The sequence below is a fragment of the Macaca mulatta genome, chromosome 10 (assembly GCF_049350105.2).
Source record: "Macaca mulatta isolate MMU2019108-1 chromosome 10, T2T-MMU8v2.0, whole genome shotgun sequence".
NCBI lineage: Eukaryota > Metazoa > Chordata > Mammalia > Primates > Cercopithecidae > Macaca > Macaca mulatta.
Genome location: NC_133415.1, coordinates 65,352,388 through 65,377,737, shown reverse-complemented (window position 1 = coordinate 65,377,737; position 25,350 = coordinate 65,352,388). Strand labels below are relative to the sequence as shown.

At 42.6% G+C, this 25,350-nt stretch overlaps 1 protein-coding gene and 1 pseudogene across 1 annotated transcript in view; one reads left to right on the top strand and one right to left on the bottom strand.

Annotated features, from left to right (window-relative positions):
- The window catches only part of DTD1 (D-aminoacyl-tRNA deacylase 1), a 173,409-nt gene that overhangs the window by 41,844 nt on the left and 106,215 nt on the right, over positions 1-25,350 (top strand). The gene's annotated exons all lie outside the window — the stretch shown is intronic.
- LOC100423548 (double homeobox protein A-like) lies at positions 5,273-8,873 on the bottom strand (annotated as a pseudogene).

Here is a 25,350-nt window from a genome sequence, read left to right as displayed (position 1 = left end):
TGCAGCAACAACAGCTCAATATGTTAGTGACTGATGATCGGCCTCTCTACTGGGTGACAGTGAGGCATGTGCTGGGGGAATAACTTTTTTCCTGGGAGAGATGAGCCCAACATGTGGATTGCTCAATGACTGGGCAAGATTGTAGCGGTGTAGCCTCTTTAAGACTTGTAGTTGAAAGTAATTTATAGTTTTATTGGCTTTCTGAGTACCAGACATGGAATGCCTTACTCATCTGTCGAAGTGTTAATGGAACTAGAATAAAAACCCAGGATGATTGACATCTTAGCGTCTGCATGGAAATTGTAATTTAATGAAATGCATGAATGTGGAGGCTTCCGTGGGCAGTTGGCTGATCATTTACATTTAAACACACATGGGAAATTATTAAGGGCTCATATTTTATGATATATTATTACCTATTCAGTTCATGGTAAAAGCTTTTCACAGTGAATTGTAGACTAGTTTCCTGCAGATTATTTACTGTTTCATAAATAAGCATCACAATTTTTTCTCCTTTGTGTCTCTGCTCATCCACTTGAAATGAACTCCTTCCCTGTCTCTACCTGCTGACATCTTCCGCATCTTTTAAGGTTCATTTCAGATAGGTAGCTCTTCACACATGACACTTACCTCAGTACCCATCCAGGCAAGGCCTTTCTTCCTACCTTTGGCTCCCTATGACATGGTGTGGCAAGGATTTCCTAGTAGTAATGCCCTTGAATAAAAGCTCATGCTCATTTGTTTGTTAGTTTGTTTGCTTGTTCATTTATCCACTTATCCATCCACCCATATGTCCATCCATCTGCCTACTCATCCGTCCATCCATCCATCCATCCATCCACTCACCTGCCCACTACCTACTCATCCCATATATTCATCCAGCAGATTGTTATTGGGTGCCTGCTCTGTGCTGGCCCTGCATGTAGGTCCAGCACTGAACCAACATTGTACCCTCATGAAGCCTCCATTCTAGTGGGGAAACAAACAAAAACAAGTATAATTTAAAATTCTGATGATACAAAGAAATCCAACAGGGTTAGGTGTAGAGAATGCTGTTGGGTAGAGGTCCCCTTAGGTACAAGCACTAGGGAAGGATGCTGAGATAAGAGGGAGCCAGTGAAGACTGAAGGAAGAGTGTGCCAGACAGAGAGGTCAGCAGATACAGAGCTCTAGGGTGACTGGTGGAAGAAAGGCCAGTGTGGCTGGAGCTTGGAGGGTGAGAGGGAGAGGGGCAGGACCTGAGGCCAGAGCTGTGACCTGGGCTTGGTGGAACAAGGCCTCATGGGCCAAGGTAAGGAATTTGAGTTTTATTGTTAGTAAGCCAAAGACCTATTAGAATGTTAAGAGCTCTGATGTGTATTTGCAGAGATGGATGAGATTGGGTTTAGTGTAGGCTCGGGATCGGGGGATGTGTGGCTTGTGACAGGGTGGCAGAGAGGACATTTAGGAGCTGTCTGGATACACTTCAGAGGCCCTCAACCACTCTCACATTCTGCCTTCCACAGTAGAGCTTTTGTGTCAGTGACTCATGTTTGGTTCTTTCATACTGTGGCTTGAGCATTAGAGAGTAATACTGCAAAGTTCAGCCTCCTACAGTTCACTGCAAGAATGACCCCATTCTTGCCTCCAAGGCCAGCACAGTGGAGGGATTCCATGTCATGAGTTTCTATGATGACATCAGATATTGGACATCAAGGAGTGCGATGTTCACCCCTGGTTTTTAGTGATCCTTGGGCACAGTCTGGACACAAAAGCCAGAACTTGTTTGATGGTTTCTTTTCTTTTTTTTTTTAAGGAAAAAAAAAGCAAGTTCAGGGAAGCAGGCTCCTTTTTTCTGGTCAACATGAAGCCAAATGTTTCACTATTGCCCAGTTTTCCCCCAAATACAAAAACATTAATTATAAAAAGATACTGTAAAAAGCCCAAGAAACATGTATATTGAATTTGATTTATGTATACTATTGTAGCTAATATTTTCAGGGAAATTTCTAAATGCCTGTCATAGGAGCTTGTCAGAAAAAGAAAGATTTATTTTTGGAAAAGTATGTTTCTTGGTGTTCATTGAGCTTGGAAATTATGGAGAGTCATTGTCAGAAGGAAGGCAGCTGCTCCAGAGGCGGAGTGGAAGTCAGGACTGGAGAAGGTTGTCCTACTGTGGGCTCCAGCGTGCCTCTTGCTGCTGGCTGGTCAAGAGTCTTGCAGCAGCCACTTCATGCCTCACTAGCTCCACCATCGCAATGATTTCTGTCAATAGGAAACACAAAAGAATGGCATGTCTGTGAATATTCTTCACATAAAATATATTCCTTTGACTATTTTCCATAAAATGTGAAGTCAATTTCTTTTTCTATTTTTAATCATGAAAGTGAAGCCCGGAAGCCTCAATTTCTGTGTAATGGAAAGATCTAAGTTTGTGGCCTTGTTTCCATTTTCCACTTCTCCTGCTAAGTCAGGAACATGATACTCACATAATATCCCCCGGGCAGTGGCTCTGTTCAGGAATTGCATCGCTGTTTGACTGCAGAGGGAGGGCAAAGGCTATTATTAACCATTCGTGTCATTGTTGGGTCATGAAACCTTCAGGGGATAAGTACAAGTTCTATAAAATTTCATTTTGAAATCCAGACCGGATCTGGGCTTATGCTCTGAGGATTTTTTTTTTTTTTTTTTAAGTTTCATGTTGTCCCTTTGCCCCCTTCATTTTCTCTTGGGAAGAGTCTCTTATTATCATAATTACTACTTGAAAAAAAAATTCCAAGCAAGCAAGCAGTGTATTAACTGGAAAGTAACAATTTAGAAATGTTATTTTTTGATAGTAAGCTTTTATAGTATTCCTGGGTAGAAAGGTATTTTTATAGAAACAGTTATTTTCCTATCTTTTTTCTCATGAGTCCATAAAATAGCATTTTTATATCAATTTTTGTTATACCTAATACATAAAATCAATATTCTTTTAAGAATTTAGAAGTTTAAGATACACTAAAAATATTTTTGACAATAACTCTCATTCTCAGAGGTAGCGCCGTTAATAAGTTCTATGTATTTACTTCCAGACTTAACAAAAATATGTTTACCCAGATTTACACGTGGTATCTCTGGGTGCGTGTATGTCAGAAGATTTTTTAAGATTATGTTAAATTGTACATAACCTAAACTTTTTAAGTATACAGTTTCGTGGCATTAATATATTCACATTGTTATGCAACTATTATTATCACCATCTATCTACAGAATTTTTTTTTTTTTTTTGGGAGTCCCGCTCTGTCACCCAGGCTGGAGTACAGTGGAGTGATCTCAGCTCACTGCAACCTCCTCCTGGATTCAAGCAATTCTGCTGCCTCAGCCTCCCGAGTAGCTGGGACTACAGGCGTGCGCCACCACGCCTGGCTAATTTTTGTATTTTTAGTAGAGATGAGGTTTCACCATGTTGGCCATGCTGGTCCCAAACTCCTGACCTCAAGTGATCTACCCGCCTCAGCCTCCCAAACTGATGGGATTACAGGTGTGAGCCACTGCTCCCGGCCTATCTACAGAATTCTTTTTATCTTACAAAACTGAAACTTTACCCTTAAATAGTAATTCCCAATTCTCTTCTCCCTTCAGCCGCTGGCAACGACCCTTCTATAATATTTTCTGCCTTTTGAATTTGACCACTCTGAGTATCATATGAATACTCATATGGTATTTGTATCTTTGTGACTGGCTTATGTCGCTTAGCATAATTTCTTCAAGATTCATCCATGTTGAGCCTTATGTTCATAGCATGTGTCAGAGTTTTCTTTTTATGGCCACAGAATATTCTCTTGTATACCACATTTTGTCTATCCATTCATTTATCCATGCACACTTGGGTTATTTCCACTTTTTACTTACTGTGAATAGTGCTGCTGTTAACACTGGTGTACAAATATCTTTTCAACATCCTGCTTTTAATTCTTTTGGGTAGATACCTAGGTACAGGTTGTGGATCATATGGTAGTTCTTTGTTTAATTTTTTGAGGAACCACTATACTGTTTTCCACAGTGTCTGTACCATTTTACATTCCTACCAGCAATGCACAAGGGTTCTGATCTCCCCACATCCTCACCAACGTTGGCTGTTTGTGTGTGTGTGTTTTCTGATACTAGTCATCCTAATAAGTGTGAAGTGTATCTCGTTGTGGTTTTGATTTACATTTCTCTAATGATTAGTGATGTTGAGCATCTTTTCATGTGCTTATTGGCCATTTGTATATCTTCTTTGGAGATCTATTTCAGTTCTTTGCCCAGTTTTGAATTGGTTTGTGTTTTTTTATTGTTGAATTGCAGGAGTTCTTTATGTATTCTGTACATTAATTTCTTGACAGATAGATGATCTGCAAATATTTTCTCTCATTCTGTGGATTGCCTTTTCACTCTGTTGGTGGTGTTTTTTGATGTACAGAAGTTTTAAATTCTGATGAAATCCAATTTGTCTATTTTTTGCTTTTGTTGCCTGTGCTTTTGATATTATATCCAAGAAATCATTGCCAAATCTAAATCATGAAGCTTTTTCTTTATGTTTTCTTCCAAGAGATTTTTAGTTTTAGCCTTTACATTTAGATATTTGATCCATTTTGAGTTAGTTTTAGCATATGGTATAAGGTGTGTGATGTTTTTACTTGCAGACAGGTTGGGAGAGCAGTATCAGGGACTTTATTTTTTGAAATCACTTGAGAGCAAGTTGTTAGCCTGATGCCTTCTCACCCCTGAATTCATTAGGATATTTCCTGCAAACAGGGACATTTTCTTATAGAAGCCCCTAAACAGTCGTCAAAATCAGAAAATTAGCATTGACATTTTACTAGCAGCCATCTTCAGACTCCATTCATAATTTACCAGTTATCCCAAGGAGGTCTTTTATTATTATTATTATTATTAAGTTTATTTTCATTGTCTCAAGGTCTGCTGCACTCTGGATCCAGGCTGTGTCAATAGGGTAGTGTGGTGCCTCTTGTACCTATCTTGGCCTCCTACAGTTCTTTTTATTTATTTTATTTTATTTTATTTTTTATCATAGGGTCTTGCTATGTTGCTCAGGCTGGTTTCAATCTCCTGGGCTCAAGCAATATTCCTGCCTCAGCCTCCCAATGTGCTGATATTAGAAGTGTGAGCCACCGCACCTGGCCACGTTCTTTACCCTCTTCAGAAGTCTTAGCTTGCAGTTTCAGCAGAAGGATAGACTCCCAGGAAGACCGTGAGAGAGATTTGGGACCCAAGTTGATAATAGCAAATACACTGAACTTGAGTGTTTTCACCATGTTCTGGCTCTAGAAAAGTGAGAGTTGTTAGTGAGGTTGGTGCTATTGTATCTTCTGTACCTTGAAGTCCCTCAGAGATCTTGCCGCTGGTCGTCTTGTTCTAAGGACACAACAGGTTCCCTTTTTCTCTGAAGATGAAATCTAGATCTTTGATTTTGGAACCAAATTTGGACTCCTGACTTTGGAGCACCAACTTCTCCCTCCCCTCCCCTCCCCTCCCCTCCCTTCCCTTCCCTCTTTCTTTCCTTTTCTCTCTGTTTTCTTTTCTCTCTCTTTCTTCCCTTCTTTTCTTTTCTTTCTTTTTTTGTGATGGAGTTTCACTCTTGTTGTCCAGACTGGAGTGCAACGGTGTAATCTTGGCTTACCGCAACCTCTGCCTCCCAGGTTCAAGTGATTCTCCCGCTTCAGCCTCCCCAGTAGCTGGGATTGCAGGCATGTGCCACCATGCCCGGCTAATTTTGTATTTTTAGTAGAGACAGGGATTCTCCATCTTGATCAGGTTGGTCTCAAACTCCAGACCTCAGGTGATCCTCCCACCTCAGCCTCCCAAAGTGTTGGGATTACAGGTGTGAGCCACCGTGTCCGACCTGGAGCACCAATTTCTTTAGCAAGTTGTTCTCTGGAATCAATCCCAGGGTATGAGTTTTTCATAAATGCCTTGTTGAGAGTGCATAGTTGAGAGGTGCTGTAGGTATTATGACACCGTCTGGCTTCTCTACCAGGTTGATCTTGCTTTTGGCTCTGGCTTGACTCTGAAGTCTCAGGTCTGGTCTTTTCTGGAATCTGTGCCTAGCTCTTTGATTCTGAAACCAAATCTGGATTCTGGGCGGATCTTCTGTATTGATTTCTAAAGCAAGTTTGATAGCATAATCCGAGTAAAGTTTTTGATTGAAGGTATTGATGAGAATTTTCAATTGATCTTCTGTGAATTTGGCTGCACCTATGATTTGTTGCTATCATCTTGTGTGAAGAATTGTCTTTAGCCTTGCTGGAAGAGAGTCCCAAGAAGGTCTTCAAAGTGAAAGGATCCAGTTCAGAATCATGCCTTGTATTTGGTTGTCATGTGTCTTTAGCGTCCTTCATTCTAGATCATTTCCTCAGTCTTTCCTTGACTTTCATGACGTTGACTCTTTGGAAGAATATGGGCCCATTATTTTGAAGCGTGTCCCTTAATTTGTGTTTGTCTGATGTTTCCTTAAGGTTAGATTCAGGGGGTGTGTGTGTGTGTGTACACGCACTTGTATGTGCACAGGTGCTTGACCTAAATGGTCCTTTACTGCGTATGTTTTTCTGCAACATGCTTTCTTTCCCATCCCACAAGGGCATTTGTGTGGTTACATATGCAGCTAGATCATTCATTTTAACTGCAAGATGGGATTCTGTCCTATGAATATACTGTATTTTGTGTAGCTATTTTCCTTTTGATGGATTATGGAGTTGGTCGCAATTTTTTGCTATTACTAATGATGATACAAAAATCCTTTTTTTACATCTCCTTTTGTGGATCTAGATTTTCTAGATAATAGAAAATTGCTCCTTTATAATGTTTGCTATTGTTTTTAAAATTTGAAGTATTTCAAGCATACTAGAAGTACAGAGACTGGTATAACAAAACCTTACTTTAGCACATGTTAATATGGGCTCTAGAATATTTAAGTTGGTAGAATTATCATTTTATTCAATAAATGGCTAAACTGGGAGATTTACAGGGAATTGTTCTAAGTTAGTGTCTTACTGAGTGAGAATTATTGTTAACGATAAAATTGCCTCAAAACTATGTAGCTTTTTTCAAGAAGGAGATATTTTGGGAAAACCATCAGATTTAAAAAACAGAATATATATACCTCCCAGATGTGACCTGTGAATAAAATACCAGGTAGGCCCAGCCAACTTTTCTTTTATGCTTCTTTCATGTCTTTCTTAATAGAATTTAATAAAATGAAACAGGAGGAGGAATCATCAAAGGTTAAGAATAATAGACCTGAAAGAGTTGCTTGGAACGATGTGTAGATTCATTTCTCATCTTGGTTCCTTTACTTGGCATCAGGTGAGATGAGATGTCCATTCAGGAATTCATTCCAAGTCTATTTCAGTACCCAGGATAGATTTGAGATAAATCAGTTCCATACTGAGGTGTGACATTAGGCAAATCAAGGGAAGGAGAAGGAAAGGAATCAGGTCAGAGCTCAGCTTACTTCACTCAACTGTGGGATACGGGGCCTGGCACAGTGGCTTATGTCTATAATCCCAACACTTTGGGAGCCCAAGGCAGAAGTATTGCATGAGCCCAGGAGTTTGAGACCTGCCTGTGCAACACAGCAAGACCCCATCCCTACAAATAATAATAATAATAAATTAGCAGAACGTGGTGGTGCACGCATGTATTCCCAGCCAGTCAGAAGGCTGAGGTGAAGAATCGCTTGAACCCAGGAGGTTGAGGCCACAGTGAGCCATGATCGTGCATCTGGACTCCAGCTTGGGCAACATAGTGAGAACTTGTCTCTAAATCAACCGATCAATCAATCAATCAATCAACTGTGGTACATGGAATTCTATAAAGATAGATAGATGAGAGAGTGAGAGAGAGATAAATTCAGGACTTGGAGAGGAGTGCAGCATCAGGAGTTTTATTGAAGCATCTCGTTTTTCACCTGTGGAAATAGAAACAAGGAGGAACTGGTCTCCTAATTTACATACCCACAGGGAGAAATCTGTGTGTAACTCTAGATTGCAGTGCCCGGACAGTTGTGTCTTCCTACCAATTCTGGAAAAATGAGATACACTTAGGTAGCAGCTCCTGCAAGCTTTGGAGATGTGGCCTCAATATCTAAAATGAAATCTCTGTGTGCCTGTTGTTGGGTGTTTTTGTTTTTACCGCTTAATCGCATCCCTAGGAGAATTCCCAGGTTTGCTTGTTAATAGTGGAATACCATACAAAGGAACCACAGAGGTTTCTTAACATTTACACCACAGTGGAATCCTATTCCTGGCTGAAATGGTGTTTTTTGGTGTTTTGCAGAAATGTGGCGTTCATTTTTATGTTTTGGTAGCTGGGTTATGGGTAAGGATAAAAGGTCTGTGGCCTCCAGCCTGAAAAATAACAGCAACAACAGGAAGCACAACCGGGAGCCAGTTTGGGGCTTTGATGGGTTCATTTTTCATAGTGTTTGAAGGACTATATATTTAAAGGCAGTAAGAATGAAATGTCAGTATTTTAGCTTATGACAGAGTGGACATGTTTCAGTCATCAGTTTAAGATTCTGAGCATAGTGTATAAATAGTAATTCCTAGGGTATTTTTTCCTTCATCCTTCATAGAGATGTAGAATGCTTGGCATTTGAAATGAGGCCATCCAAGGCCTTGGATTGCTGCTGCAGATAGTGGAGGCCTGTTGGTAGACATCTACCTCACATTTGTGTCCAAGGCCCTGGGAGAGACCAAAGCAGAAGCGAGGCCTTACTGGACAGGTACAAGGCGTTGGCAGGCATGGCACACCTTCACTATGTACCCCGTCTTCGTGGCTGTCAACGCCTGTGACAACTTGGTAGCTGGCTTTGGTCTGGCATTTGTTCTGTAGATGGCTGAAATGCCCATCATGGAAGAAGCATGTCATCATGGGTTTGTAAGGAAAGGGGCTCTCCTTGTGCAGATACCTGCTGCTGTGCACACACCTTCCCATGGAGCTTGTGGGCCGCATCTCAGTGTGGAGGACAAGGGGGTCCCTGGGCTTCCTGTAGTCCTGAATCTACCATTCACCCTGTCTGTCTCTCTGTTAAAGGCTGGGGCAATACAAATGATGCTGAGTGTAGTTTTGTCCTTTCTTTTTTTTTTTTTTTGAGGCAGAGTCTCGCTCTGTCGCCCAGGCTGGAGTGCAGTGGCGCGATCTCGGCTCACTGCAAGCTCCGCCTCCTGGGTTCCCGCCATTCTCCTGCCTCAGCCTCCCGAGTAGCTGGGACTACAGGCGCCGCCACCACGCCCGGCTAATTTTTTTGTATTTTTAGTGGAGACGGGGTTTCACCGTGTTAGCCAGGATGGTCTCGATCTCCTGACCTCGTGATCCGCCCGTCTCGGCCTCCCAAAGTGCTGGGATTACAGGCTTGAGCCACCGCGCCCGGCCGTTTTGTCCTTTCTTTATTTTTCCTCATGAAAACCCTTGAGGAATTAAAGGAAGGAAAAGAGGAGTAGCCTAAAGCAGGTCTGGGAGTTGGGTGCCTGGGAATTCTGTCAGGACTCCTACTAAGTGACCTTGGTCACATCACAGAGCCTCTTGGATTTGGTGTCTTCATGTGTCAGGTTAGAGGGTTGGGCCAGGTGATCCTATGAGACCTTTCTGGTGCTGGAAACCTGTGACTCTGTGGTGTTGACAGTTGGCCATTTGTAGGTCTACCTTCCTCATGTGCCTTCATTGACTGTCTCTGTTGACAGTGTTTTTCTTTAGTCCTTATTCTCCAGGAAAAGCCCATAACCTAACGTGGTTTTGAAATCTCCACTGGGGACCCTTACGAACTGTGCAGGCATCAGTCTCTGTATGCTGATGGAAATCAGATGTCGAGAAAGGAGGGCATGCATGTTAATGAGCCATATGGACCCCATTGCATTTCAGGCTCATCAGCCCTGACCTTCTGAGACGAACCACTTACATTTGGCTTTAACTTGAGCTCAGCAGAACAAAGTAAAACTCTGACAATGGGGGAATGGAATTCCAACTTTCTCTGCTCTTCTAATCAATCAAACGGAAAGTCTCAAAGGCCAAGTATTTCAGAAATAACAAATGCAAATAACTTAATTTGCATCGCGAATATATATTTTCCAAAATGTATTGGTGTTTTCATTGGCTTTGAGTGAGAGGCTCATTTCTATACTTGACCCTTAACTTTACATGTAGAAATGGGGGTGGTTGCCTCCATTTGGTTCCTTTTTATAAATATTTATTAACTACCTTTCATGTGCCAGATTTCTGTGTGGTGGGTACTAGAAAGAGCAATAAGCCATGGTTTTTTCTTGAAGAGCTAGTCCCTTAGTGAGACAAAAGTCACGCTGGGGCAGTTCCGAGAGGATGTTATTTGCCCGGTGCTGAGGGAGTGAGAGGAATACAGGGAGGCTTGGTGGGGGCTTGGTCATCAGAATAGGTGTCCCTGAGCACAGAACAGATGTCTTAGTTGCATCTCGAAGGGCGAGGAAGAGGCAGCTGGGTCTGAAAGCTTGGAGCAAGGGTGGTGCGTGCCCGGAAGATCAGAACATGAGCATGGAGGCTTGAACCTCCTGGGGAATGAAAGCAGGTGAGTTTGATGGGGCAAGAAGGTAGGGGATGGAGAGGCAGCCAGATGGTGGCAGTGCTGTGTCCTGGTAAGGAGCTTGTACCTTCGTCCTTTGGCGGTGGGCAGTGGACAGCCACTGAGGAGGGTTTGGCAGTGAGGGGAAGGTAAGAAGTACTCCTCAGCTGTGACCCTCTGGTAGCAGAATGGCAGATAGACTGGACTGGGCAAGGTAAAGGAGGCAGAAGGACCTGAAAGGTGAGAACTGCTGCACTGGGCCAGGGTAGAGAGGAACAGAGCAGGAACAGATGGGCAGGGGCCAGGGGAGAGTGGTGTCATCAATCTAGATGGGGCCCACATCAGGAGCAGGGCTTTGAAAATATCTCTTCTGTTCCCTGAATCACTGTTGGCCCTGCAGGACCAGTGTTCTCTTTGTTCACCTGATCCCTTCTCTTTGGTGCTGATAATCTCCCTCAAATAGCCAGTGGCCCTTGGATTTTGGCTCATATTTATAGATAAAGGACCAGGTCACTGGTGTAGGAAGCTGGTGTAGTCTTCTCTGATATCATGGCAGGCATTGCTGGGAGGCCAACTGCAGGATCTGTGACTGTTGGTGGTAGGTGTGCTTAGTACTTGGTAGCTTTGACCTAAGCCACTGGTTTTGAACCTTGAATGTGCATTAGAGTCACCTGAGTTGCTGTGAAAATTCCCAGTGCATAGGCTGTACCCCAAGCCAATGACACCAGATTCTCTGGGGGTGGGACCAGAGATGGTTGCATCTGCAGCTGAGTTTGGGAGCAATGATCTGGGATGTACAGCGAGGGACCAGGAGGACAAGAGAGTGCCCAGTGCCTTGCTTGGGGACCTTTTTCCTAGGCCATCCACAGGCTGAATTAGAGCATTTTCAGGGCTCAGTGTAAAATGAAAAATGCCAGACTCCTTGTTCAAAAAGCAGTAGAAAAGTACTTTTAAAGGCACTGAAAGGCAAAGCATTTTCCTTTCTTTTATCTCTCTCACTTCCTCCTCCACTTGTCATGGTGCTTTTTATTTTCTATTATGTCATTATAACCAAGGACAAATAAAAAATTTAAATTATTAGTGTGAATTTTACCATTTATATTGTGCAATGCCAGTTTTAAATGCAAATTTAAGGCTGAGGCGGGCGGATCACGAGGTTGGGAGATCGAGACCATCCTGGCTAACACGGTGAAACCTCGTCTCTACTAAAAATACAAAAAATTAGCTGGGTGTGGTGGCGGGCACCTGTAGTCCCTGCTACTTGGGAGGCTGAGGCAGGAGAATGACGTGAACCCGGGAGGCGGAGCTTGCAGTGAGCTGAGATTGCACGACTGAACTCCAGCTGGGCAAGACAGCAAGACTCCGTCTCAAAAAAAAAAAAAATGCAAATTTAACTTGTATGTGCAATGACCAGAATTACACAATTGGTGTTTTATAGCTCCTACATCATATGAATTTGATTCTTGCCAGAACAGTGGGAACTAACATATTCCTTCTTTTTGTCTCACACATGTCCTGCCACCACTGTCTTGTTCAGTTCACTGATGAGTCAGAAGGGACTGTCAGGTTGGGAAGCCGTGGGTCACCTTATTTGCTTTCTGAGTCAGCACGTCCAGGGTAAGTGGTGGCTAACACAGGACAAGACTTGAGCGAGAAAGACTCTGATGGGCTTTCTCAGCCATTCACTTTCTTAGAACACCATTGCTCTTTCTGTGTTCAAGGCAAGTTCTGGTTCAGATGGAAAGTGTGAGCTCTTGGGGCTGTCAGCCCCCTCTTAGTTGTAGAAGTAACACACTTACTGTACATGTAAGTTGAGTGTCCCTGAAACCCCATGCATTGTGGGCCCACCCAGTGCTGTGCTCAGGGAATCCCAAGTGCTGTGCTCAGTGGGCAGCAGGGAAAGGCATCAGACCCGCATACTGTGTGTATCACCTCCGCCTATGCTCATGCGCTGCAGTCCTGTTGGACTTCACCTACAAAACACACATTTGAAGGTAAAATTGGGCCAGGTGTAGTGGCTCACACCTGTCATTCCAGCACTTTGAGAGGCGGAGGCAGGTGGATTGCTTGAGCCCAGGAGTTTGAAACTAGGCTGGGCAACATAGGGAGACATTATCTTTACAAAATTTAAACAAAACAACACACAAAAAAAACTTAGCCCACTGTGGTGGTGCATGCCTGTTAGTCCCTGCTACTCAGGAGGCTGAATTGGGAGGATTGCTTGGGCCCAGGAGGTCAAGGCTGCAGTGAACTGAGATTGCACCACTGAACTCCAGCCTGGGTGACAGCAAGACCCTATCTCAAAACAAAAACAAAAGCAAAACAGGTAAAATTGTTAACGGTTTCCACATGGCTATAGCTGAGCATTAAACTAAGTGCAGAACCAGTTGAGTGTGGGGCCCTGTGTGCCTGCTCAGGTCATACGCCTGTGAAATCAGCCTTGTCACCCTGTCATGTTGCAGCCTATCACAGCCCCATCCTCCCTGCCCCCATCCTGGCCATCCTTCTCCATGACGAAGTCTGCCCTCCTGCTCTGTGCTCTTGGTCTGCACACTGATCACCCTACTTCATGCTGCAGCTGCCCTGCACTGAACCCCCAGTGCCGCATGCTGCTCCACTTCTGACTTCCTTTGTCAGACTTATCTTTTAAAATATTGTCACTGTATCTATTGGTTATTTACTTTTTACATTTATTGTCTCTTTTCCCTGACAAAATATAAGTTCCCCAAGGGCTGGGATCTTAGGCCAATTATGGGAAAGCAAGAGGCAGCTCAGAATTGACTGTGTGCTATTTGCTGTGTATGGTTGTGATGTGATAAAGCAGGCATTACAAACTAAAGGCAGATGGAGGATTTCTCAGTAGGTAGTAATTGGGCAACTGGTTGCAATTATGGAAAATTAATCATTTTAGATCCTTTATACCATACTTTAGAATAAATTCCAGTGGAATTAAAAAGATAAACGTAATTTTAAAAAATCTCACAGAGGGTACTGGCCTTCCTAAATATAAAAATGTGTTACGACACTCTAGTAATGCAACAGATGGTGCTGGCAGAGCAGGAGAGAAACCTATTAGCAGACTGGATGGGAGACCTGAAAAAGAACCTGATTATTTATGGGAAGTTGAGAATATAATAAAGGATACCATTTCAGAGCAGTGGCAAGAGGTGGATTTTCAAAAAAGCTGTTACAACAGCTGGTTAGTTTTTGTTTGTTTGTTTTTTTAGATGGAGTCTCACTCTGTTATGCCAGTTGGAGTACAGTTGTGTGATCTTGGCTCACTGCAATCTCCGCCTCCCGGGTTCAAGTGATTCTCCTGCCTCAGCCTCCAGAGTAGCTGGGATTATAGGCGTGTGCCATCACACCGAGCTAATTTTTGTATTTTTAGTAGAGACAGGGTTTCACTGTGTTGGCCAGGCTGGTCTCGAACTCCTGACCTTAGGCAATCTGCCCACCTCCGCCTCCCAAAGTGCTGGGATTGTAGGCCTGAGCCACCGCTCCCAGCTAACAGCTGGTAGTTTTAAAAATTGTTGGTACATAATCTGCCTAGCTATCTTTCTGTGGCTCCTTTGCCTCCAGTATATTCTGATAAAGAGAGGATTTGTCTTAACCCTCTCATGACTGCCCCCTTTGAGAGTTGTCTCACTGCATCTTGCTCCTGGCCAGCATTAGAACTTTCAGGTCCCAGCATAGACTGAGCCCTGTGCAGCTTGGGCCCCTCCCCAAAACAGCTCAGTGAAATTTTTCTGGAGAGCAGTCTGAGCATCAAGACTTTTCAGAGCTCCCCAGGTGATTCTAAACTGTAGCTAAGGTTGAGAACCATGGTTTTAGTAGGTTCTGGCATCCTTTTGGGGCATAGTCCAAGATCTAGGCTAAGAACACTGCCCCAAAGGATAAGGGCATAGGGCTTGCTGGATTCTTGTAGTTGGGCAGGGATGGAGGTGGATCTGGGGTCTTTCAAACCAGCCCACTTATTTAAAGTGGACAGAATGCTTTCCAGGCTGTGTGTCCAGAGGATGAGAGGTAGGGCCTTTAGCCACTGGTTCCTGTCCCCATTGGCAGTTCAAGCAGGCCAGCAGGCTTGCATGGCTTCTGAGAAGGCCTTATGGCAAAAAGACCTGCAGTGCATGGTGAGGAGTACTGACTGTCAGCTGAGCTGACGCTGATGTGGAACTGTCTGCAGTGGCTGGGGCTGGCATCAAGGATGGTCCCAGGGGGCAGCATGCAGGCACTGAGAAGTGTCTGCATTTAAGTCTTTGCATAAACTTATGTACCCCTTCCTTGAAATTAAGTGCACTTCTAGGCATTTAGGGGGTTCCCCATAAATATTAGCTGAAAATTATAGCTATAAAATATTTTCTAAAGCAATAAAAGAAAAATGCCATTTCGGTTTTTTTCAGTTTACCATCTATAGTCAGGTAGAGTAGCTCCTAGGATTAAAAGTCAGTCACAATATTGGACAACATTTTTACTTTCTGGTGCCTACTTGGCTCCTGTTCAGGAGCTGGTAGGCTGAGTCTAGCGGGGCCCATCCAGCTTTTGGACCAAGCCAGGTGCAGCCTGGAGGGCTTCAGGGGACCAAAGGACCCTTCCAGGGATACACGGGTAACACTCCTAGCTCCACTTTGGAGCAGTGTGTCTCTACCTGGGCTACCTCATCCTGTGTGGTCCCAGGGGGCTGACACACATAAACGGACTCCACTAGCTTTGACATTTCCATCCCACTGGAGCACTTTGGTCTCATTTTTGATGAAGTACTCTCAACTCCAGCTTGTAGACCTGCTTTGGATATCAGGAGTAGTAGTAGCCGAATTTCCATCAGTATGAAGCAGTAGAAAGGGAGGCACAATAGGAAAAATGCTTCATAGACTGCAAAACTCTATGCAGATATGGGGTGGGACTAAAAATAGTATGATAAATTGTGGATTTTTGCTGAATTTAGAACAGAATGATGGATGCTGTCATGTCTGTTTAGGGACTAAATGGCACTGGGGAATAGAGGAGAGTGGTGTTCAGGAGCAATTGTTGGCTGACTTGCTTAAGAAACAGAATTTTTGCCAGTGTGTCTGAGGCTTCCTGAAGCAAAAAGGGATCACTCAGCTGCGGTTTGGGGCTTTAGCAAGTGGGTTGTGGCCACGTGGCATTGACTTAATTAACTAATTAATTAAAGAACAGACCAGGCACAATGACTTACGCCTGTAATTTCAGCACTTTGGGAAGCTGAGGTGGCCATATTGCTTGAGCCTGGGAGTTTGAGACCAGCCTGGGCAACATGGTGAAACCCTGTCTCTACAAAAGATTAGCTGGGTATTATGGTGTATGCCTATAATGTCAGCTGTTTGGGAGGCTGCAGTGGGAGGATCATCTGAGCCTGGGAGGTCGAGGCTGCAGTGAGCCAAGATCGTACCATAAACTCCAGCCTGGGTGATAGAGTGAGACTCTGTCTCAAAGGAAAAACAAACAAACAAATAGATTCATAAATTAACTGTCTTTGAACTTACGTATTAGTCTGAAGTATGCTAATATATGAAAGTAACATGTTTGATTTTTGAGTGTGAAATAAGAATACTCTAAAAATTAGCTTATGAAATTCAAATAATTTTTACTTATTAGTGGCTTGTAATTACTGTGAAAGGTATATGAGCTAAACAGACAAATAGCATACTTGTTTAACAATTAGACAGTGGTTAATTCATAAACTTCTAATCGGACATCTCTCTTTGGTTAGTAGCTCTGGCATTCTTTCCAAAAGTTTGTTTACTTTTTAAAAATGAAATGTTAGAAAGCTGTTGTTTTGGAAATGTATAATTCCAAAAGTAAACCTTGCTTTTGAAAAATGAAATTGTTATATGTGAAGGAGGATTATAATAACAGAGCATCATTGTTAATAAAAACACATTTGAGAACAAACAGTTTTGAAGTTTCAGATCCATGTACATGACCCTCATAGCCATCATGAGAGGGGAGGGGCATGGGGATGGCCTCAAATGACTTGTTCAAGGTCATGTGACGTGGCTAAGTGAGAGAGCTGGGCCCCAATAGAAAACAGTCTTTTAGGCTGCACAGCTTTAGATTTTTTCTGACTGAACTTCCTTAAATATTTCTTTCCAATTTATAATATGGTCTGTTTAAACAAATAAAGCTCCAGAATTTCTCAGACCAGTGGGTGGCTGATATGGTTTGGCTGTATCCCCATCCAAATCTCATCTTGAATTTTATAATAACTCCCATAGTCTCCCCATGTTGTGGGAGAGACCCAGTGGGAGGGTTTTCCTGTGCTGCTCTCATGATAGTGAGTCTCAGGAGATCTGATGGTTTTATAAAGGGCAGTTCCCTTGCACATGTTGTCTTGCCTGCCACCATGTAAGATGTACCTTTGCTCCTCCTTCAACTTCTGCCATGATTGTGAGGCCTCCCCAGCTATGTGGAACTGTGAGTCCATTAAACCTCTTTTTTAAAAATAAATTACCTGTTCTTGAGTATTTCTTCATAGCAGTATGAAAATGGACTAATGCAGTGGCACTGGGTCCTCCAAGAGTGAGCTGCTCTGGAAAGTATTCAAGTCCTTGCCATTTGTTCTTCGAAGGCCAGCTCAGTTCAGTGTAGTCGCAGGGGTTTACAGGTCTATCTGTGGACTCTCTCCCCAAAGGTTGGCTGGTGTTAAGGAGAGTCTCTCAGTACCTGTGTGCAAAGCCATTGTTGAGTGCTGACCCATTCTGTTGTGTTTCTCCAGGCCAGAGCTCTGGGGGTCACACTGGCTCATCTCCAGAACCTGTATTTTTCACTGTCAGAAATATTTTCTGTCTCTGATGGGCTGGGAAAAAATAATCTATTCAACCTGAGAAAGCTCATTAAAAAAAAAAAAAATTGTTGAGTAAAGTTTCAGTTGGTAAGGGAGACTTTGGTTTTATACATATGCAAATAAAAGTCTCTTACATTGCTAAAAAAACCTTTTACTTTAAAAGCATTAATCAATATTAACAGTGCTTTTAAAGTGAGGTTACATTATTTTAGAAAGTAATCATGATTCAGAAAATTAATAAATGCTTATGGATCATGCTTATGTATTTCATTTTAATCTGTAGTTGGGAATAAAATTATTTCAAAGAGTGTTTTTGGTTATTAGAATGTTTAGCTATGTTATAACACTTAAATTTAATTTCAGTAACAACAAAACAAGAACCCATAATTTTAGGATCTGTAATATAGCCTAGGAAATGAGGTCTGGTGGGAATGCTTCCAATTTAGTATCTTTGTTTTTCAGAGGAGGTCATGAACTCTCTTCAATTAATCTAGATACAGATAGCTTCGATTACCACTGAATTTATATGAATGATATAGTAGACTAATGAGTTAATCTGTTAGCAACCCATTCTGACCAGTGATGTACTAGGTCAGTTGCTTATCTGTATGAGTTAGTTTTCTTGCTTCTTTTAGTGAGAGCGATAATTTCTGTTTATTGCAAGGGTAAGTCTGTTTTAATTATGGCAATTTTTTTCTGAAATACTTATTTTTAAAACTTTGTATTATAGAAAACTCCAAACTCACATAAGTAGAGGGGATAGTATAATGGACCACCATGTACCTATTATCCTGTATCAGCAATTATCAGCCATCATAGAAAGTGCATGGGCGTCCCTGTGGCATGGCAGGGCTATAAGTATGGACAATTGAGAGCCCTGCTGGAGGGGAGCATTGTGGTTGCAGCACACATCATATCAGGGGCAATACCTGGGAGTCCCCAGAGAGTATTTCATTGAAGGCCATATTATTTTCCTAATTGATGGGCATTTTGTTTGTTTTCTTTTCTTTTTTCTTTTTTTTTTTGAGAGGGAGTTTCACTTTTGTTGCCTAGGCTGGAGTGCAATGGTCTGATCTCGGCTCACTGCAATCTCTGTCTCCCAGGTTCAAGTGATTCTGCCTCAGCCTCCTGAGTAGCTGGGATTACAGGCATGCGCCACCATGCCCAGCTAATTTTTTATATTTTTAGTAGAGACGGGGTTTCACCATGTTGGCCAGACTGGTCTTGAACTCCCGACCTCAGATGATGCGCCTGTCTTGGCCTTCTAAAATGCTGGGATTACAGGCGTGAGCCACTGCAGCCGGCCTCGTTTGTTTTCTTTTTTTTTCTAACACAGGCAGCGTGGCAATATTTTTCTATGTAAATGCTTGCTTCTGTTTTCTTTGTAGGAAAATGGAGGAAACATCTAGAAATAAAGGAGGCTTGAATATTTTCTTCTCTACAAATATTTTATTGTGACTTGATAATTTTTAGCACTTTGGCTTTTTTCTTAGAAATTCTAGGTTAATTATTCTCTACATGGAACCGTCTTTATAGGGATTATCTTAAGAAATGCTAGTTGTCACAGCAGACAGACTCAGAAATCTCTAGGGCTTAACACAATAAAAGTTAATCTCCCTAAAGTACTACACAGTTTGGCAGGAGTCTATTCCATCTGTTGACTCAGGAATCTAGTCTCTGTCCAGCTTGTGTCACCAGACCCCTGATGATAGGGGAACAGGGGTCTGGAGGCACCTCACTGACTCTTACACATCACCTCTGCTCATGTTCCCATTCAGTTCCTGGGAGGCTGGCTGGTAACACGCAGGAGCACATGGATGCTGCGGGAACACTATGTCTGCCTCTCTCCTCTGGTCGTCAGAGAAGGTGCCGTTGTAGATTTGACAGCTCTTGTCCCTGCAGCCCCCACATAGCTAATACCACACCCCCATACACTTGAAGTCTTTTGTTTACCAGGGAATAGGAGGTTTGAAATCAAGCTTAGACTCCACACGTGTCTCAGTACCTTCCTTAGTTGTGGCCGTGGCAGAACAGCCTCTCCAGGTGTATGCTGGAAAACTGGCATCAGAGCCTTTCAGTAAATGGGCTTAGTGTCGTTTAAATTTTAATGGCAGTATTCTTTTTTTGTTGTTACTTTAAATAAATTCTAGTTTTTAAACTTTTTAATTTTGAAATAATTTGTCATACAAAAAAGTTGCAAAAATAGGATGCAGATCACCTTTATACCTTTATTCAACTTTCCTTAATGGTTGTTTTTTCATAACTCAAATATAATGATCTAAACCAGGAAATTAACATTGATACAACACTAATCCACAGATCTTTGAATTTTGTCAAAGGCAATACTATTATAAGTAAAGGGAAAGCCATTCTCAGATTACCAGTTTGCACATCCCATCACCTATGTGTGGTCTTTTCTTGGTCACAGGGACCCCTTACTCTACAAATGAGCAGGGTGTGCTGAGAGTGCCTGCTTCGTGATTAACAGGTAAGCTAGCACTGGGCCTTTTGTAGGTTATGCATTACTATTTATGCATTACTACTCTGTTGGCAACATGCTGAAAAAAAACAAGGGGCAAGGATAATAGCCCTTCTTATTTATCAGAAAATAGACCAAGAACCTCTAGTAGTTTTGGAGACTTTGGAGATAAAAATGGTCTAAAACTCAGACTATCACTTCTCTGCAATCTTTCCATTTCTCTTGGCCAGAGATAGCACCTCTAACCTTAGCTAATTGGGTTGCCTAAATGTGGGCTTGGCCAAGAAAAGGAGCAGAATGAGGGAGTCCAGATCGCTCAGCAGAAAATCATTCTCACCATTGCCTTAATTCAAGTCAGTAAGTACTTATTGTCTACTGAGTGCTTGGAATCTTAGAAAGAAATACAGATATATCTATTAGTCATCTGTCACTGTGTAACAGATTACCTCAAGCTTAGTGGCTTAAAACGATAACATATAGTATCTCATGTAGTTTCTGTGAGCCAGGAATTCCGGAGAGGCTTTGCTCGGCAGTTGGCAGGAGGTTCAGTTCTTCCCCACATTGGCCTCCCCATAGGCCTGCTTGACGTGGCTTATGACATGATGCTGGCTTCCCCCAGAGTGAGCAGTTCAAGGTGGAGGCTACAGCATCCTTCAGGGCTTCGCCTTGCAAATCACACATTTCCACAATATTCTATTGGTTACACAGGTCAGCCTTATTCAATATTAGAGGGGAGTACACGGGGCCTGAATATCAAGAGGCGAGGATACTTGGGCATGTCTTGGAGGCTGGCTACCACAGCGGGAGAGAGAGAAGTGTCAAGGCTCTGTGACACTAAATAGGTTTGCTTGTTAAGCATTATTTCTGTCTATAAAAAGTATTTATTAAACCCCTTTCCATGTAGATATCTGGGGGAAGAACATTCTAGGCAGAGAGCCTAATAGTCTGAGATGTGTGTGTATGTGTGTGTGTGTGTGTGTGTGTGTGTGTGTGTGTGTGTGTGTGCCCCCATCCCTGTGTGGTGGTCTTGTTTTTGAAATATTTAGCTATAGGTCTAAATACCAAGCTATAGCTAGTCTCTCTTCTATTTATACTTAATTTCTGATAATTAAATGTTTGTTATGCTTTATGTCTTTGCCATAGATATTAATAGATGAAAATGTGGATGAACTTTGACATTCTTTTCTGAGATGAAGTCATTGTGCTAGCCAGTTTCATTTCTCAATGTCTGTTAATGGTTCGTAATTCGAGTGCAACCCCATGTAAACACACAGGTAACTTGGTTAGTAAGTTGTAGGAAGAGGAAGATCTCTGACTTGACTTTTTCCTATTCTACTGGTTAAACATGACTGACATATAAATATTTATCTGTTTCACAGTCAGTCTTTATTAACACTCCCCATGTTGGCATCAAAGGAGAAAGTTTTGGTACAAGCAGCCTTACCCCCTTATGTAGGGGTGGGACACTGATTAGCAGTTGATGTGACTGTGGTGCAGAGTGAGCCCTGCGCTTAGAGAAGCAGCCCCCTGATGCCCCAGGCTTGGGTGTGGCATCTGACAGCTTTGGACAGGCCACTTACCTCTCTGCAGAAAGATGGCACATTTGTGCACTCTAGAAATAATGGCATCGGGCACATTTTAGGAATTGAAAATGAGCTTTATTATTTGTAGTTCTAAGATATCTAAATTAATTTTTTTAAAAAAGAAAAAGCATAAGCACAGAGATCTCAAATGTGCATGCCTGCTTTCTTAAGAAGAATTTATAATTTCAAAACTAATACTTTTTATATACTCCTCAATAACATTTTAGAAAAGCGAAACAGACATCTTTTCTTTCTGGGACGTAGTCTGATGGACTCAAGCCCGAGTCACGTGCTCACAAACTTGGTCAAAAGCAGTGCCCAGCACTGGTTTGTGGGGTCAAAAGCAGTGCCCAGCACTGGTTTGTGCCTTTGGCCCTGTTGCTCCCACCATGAGTACCCAGGCTGACCTGTGGAAGGGAACTCTCCCATTCTCCTGTCTTTGCAGACTCTTTCCTCCCTCCCTTCATGAACAGCTACAAGTACGTGTGCCCTTTCTATTATATTCAGGATGTTTAATTTCTCTTTTGTCATATCAACTTAAGCTTGAAATTGAGATTACTTAACTATATCTTTTAATGTCCTCAGTTTTGTTTAATTTTTAAAATGTTGTCTTTTATAGAGTTTCTTATGGTTAATAAAAAAAAATTTTTTTAAAGAATGAGTTCATGTTCTTTGGAGGGACATGGATGAAGCTGGAAACCATCATCCTCAGCAAACTAGCATAGGAACAGAAAACCAGACACCGCATGTTCTCACTCATAAGTAGGAGTTGAACAATGAGAACATGTGGACACGGAGAGGGGAACATCATACACTGGGGCCTGTCAGGGAGTGGGGGGAAAGCGGAGGGAGAGCATTAGGACAAATACATAATGCATACGGGGCTTAAAACCTAGATGACAGGTTAATAGGTATAGCAAATCACCATGGCACATGTATACCTATGTAACAAACCTGCATGTTCAGCACATGTATCCTAGAACTTTAAAAAAGAAAGAAAGAAAGAAAAAAATATATTTTTTTTACCAACCGGGCATGGTGGCTCACATCTGTGATCCCAGCACTTTGGGAGGCTGAGGTGGCGGATCACTTGAGGTCAGGAGAGGAGTTTGAGACCAGCCTGGACAACATGGTGAGACCCCATCTCTACTAAAAATATAAAAATTAGCTCTGCATGGTGGTGGAAGCCTGTAATCACAGCTACTCGGAAGGGTAGAGGTTGTAGTGAGCTGAGATTGCGCCACTGCACTCCAGCCTGGGCGCCAGAGTGAGACTGCGTCTCAAAAAAAAAAGTTTTTTATTTTTATTTTTTGAGATAGGGTCTCGCTCTGGTGCCCAGGCTGGAGTGTAGTGGTGTGATCATGGCTCACTGCAGCCTCAACCTCCCAGACTCAAGCAATCCTCCTATCCTAGCCTCCTGAGTAGCTGGGCCTACAGGTGCACACAAGTATGCTTGGCAAGAGACAGGGTTTCACCATGTTGCCAAGGCTGGTCTCGAACTCCTGAGCTCAAGTGATCTGCCTGCCTTGGCCTCCCAAAGTCCTGGGATTACAGGCATAAGCCACCGTGGGTGGCCCAAAAAAGAAATTTTTATTTAGCAAAGCAGAAACTGAAAGAAAAAGAAAGAAATAAAAAAAAAAGACTTTTTATTACAAAAAAAATTATTTAGTATAAAGAGAGTTTAAAATAGACATCCTATGTGGTCATTTTAGCAACCTCGAGAAAATTGTGAAGTATAAAATATTAAATAAATCCAGGGGATACATTTTGACTAGATAAAAATTAACTCCATATACCATAAACAAATTCAGAAGAAAAAAGTTAGGCTAGGAGAAAATATTTGTAATATTTTAAATTGAATTTTGTATTGAGGTTACTATAGGGTCACATTCTATAGTAAGAAATAATACAGTGAGATGCTGTGTACCCCTCACCCAGTTTCTCCTAACGTGGAAGCATCTTGCAGAACCACGGATAATATCCCAGCCAGGATATTGACAATAATTCAGTCTACCCACCTTTAGGTTGAGGTTCATTTTCTTTGCTTCTGTAGATGTCTTGTTGATCCAGCACTGTCTTGCGTCCATTTTTACACCTTTGTCAAAAACTAGTTAGGCTTATTTGTGTGGTCTGTTTCTGGGCTCTGTTTTGTTCCATTCATCTTTGTGCCTATCCCTCTGCCCTTATCACTCTATCTTGATCACTGTAGCTATATAGTAAGCCTTAATTTTGGGTCCAGTATTTCCTCCCACTTTATTCTCCTTTGTTAGACATGTTTTTAGCAGTTCTAGGACCTGTGCCTTTCTGTATACATTTTAGAAAAAACTGTCTGTGTCTACAAAAAATGATGCTGGGAATTTGATAGGAATTGTATTAAACCTATACTCAATTTGCAGAGATTTAACTTTTTTACTGTGTTGAGTCTTCTAGTCTTTTTTTTTTTTTTTTTTTTTTTTTTTTTTTTTTGGAGACGGAGTCTGGCTCTGTCGCCCGGGCTGGAGTGCAGTGGCCGGATCTCAGCTCACTGCAAGCTCCGCCCCCCGGGTTTATACCATTCTCCTGCCTCAGCCTCCCGAGTAGCTGGGACTACAGGCGCCCGCCGCCTCGCCCGGCTAGTTTTTTGTATTTTTTAGTAGAGACGGGGTTTCACCGTGTTCGCCAGGATGGTCTCGATCTCCTGACCTCGTGATCCGCCCGTCTCGGCCTCCCAAAGTGCTGGGATTACAGGCTTGAGCCACCGCGCCCGGCCTTTTTTTTTTTTTTCAGATGGAGTCTTGCTCTGTCGCCCAGGCTGGAGTGCAGTGGTGCAATCTTGGCTCACTGCAAGCTCCACCTCCCGGGTTCACGCCATTCTCCTGCCTCAGCCTCCCGAGTAGCTGGGATTACAGGCGCCCACCACCACGCCTGGCTAGTTTTTTGTATTTTTAGTAGGGACGGGGTTTCACTGTGTTAGTCAGGATGGTCTTGATCTCCTGACCTTGTGATCTGCCCACCTCGGCCTCCCAAAGTGTTGGGATTACAGGCGTGAGCCACCGCGCTCAGCCAAGTCTTCTAGTCTTTAAACATGCTATGTCTCTCCATTTATGAAACTTTTTTTAAACAAAGTAATAATATTTGGAATCTATAAAGAGCACCTACAAATCAATAAGAAAAACGAGGCTGAAGAGCCATAGGAAGCTGAGAAAAGGCTGATAACAGGTAATGTCCTGAAGAAATATAAATGGACATTAAGATTTGAAAAGAGACCAGGCATAGTGGCTCATGCCTGTAATCCCAGCACTTTGGGAGACTGAGGCAGGAAGACTGCTTGAGGTCAAGAGTTTGAGACCAGCCTGGGCAGCATAGTGAGACCCTGTCTCTACAGAAAATTTAAAACTTAGCCAGGCATGGTGGTACACACCTGTAGTCCTAGCTACTTAGAAGGGTGAGGTGGGAGGATCGCTTGAGGCCAGGAGTTCAAGGCTGCAGTGAGCTATGATTGTACCACTGCACTCCAGCCTGGATGACAGAGCAAGACCCCATTTCTTAAAAACAAAGTTGTGAAAAGATATTCAATATTCCTGATGATCCAGGAAATGCAAGTTATAAGCTCCCATGTTTTGCCTTGTTAGATGGTAAAAATTAAAAATCAATAATACCAGCAATTTTTCTTGGCCAGGCTGGTCTCGAACTCCTGACCTCAAGCGATCTGCCTGCCATAGCCTCCCAAAGTTCTGGGATTACAGGTGTGAGCCACCATGCCCAGCTGCGGGGTGGGGGAGAGTGTTTTTGGAAAGCAGTCAGCAAATGTTGAGCAAAATCAGAATCAGACCTAACCTGACTGAGCACTTCCATTTCTGCAAGCCGCTCCAGAAGCACATGCACATGTGCAGAAAGGTATTGGTAGAAGGATACTCAATACAGCACTATCCAAACAACCAAAATGCTCATCAGT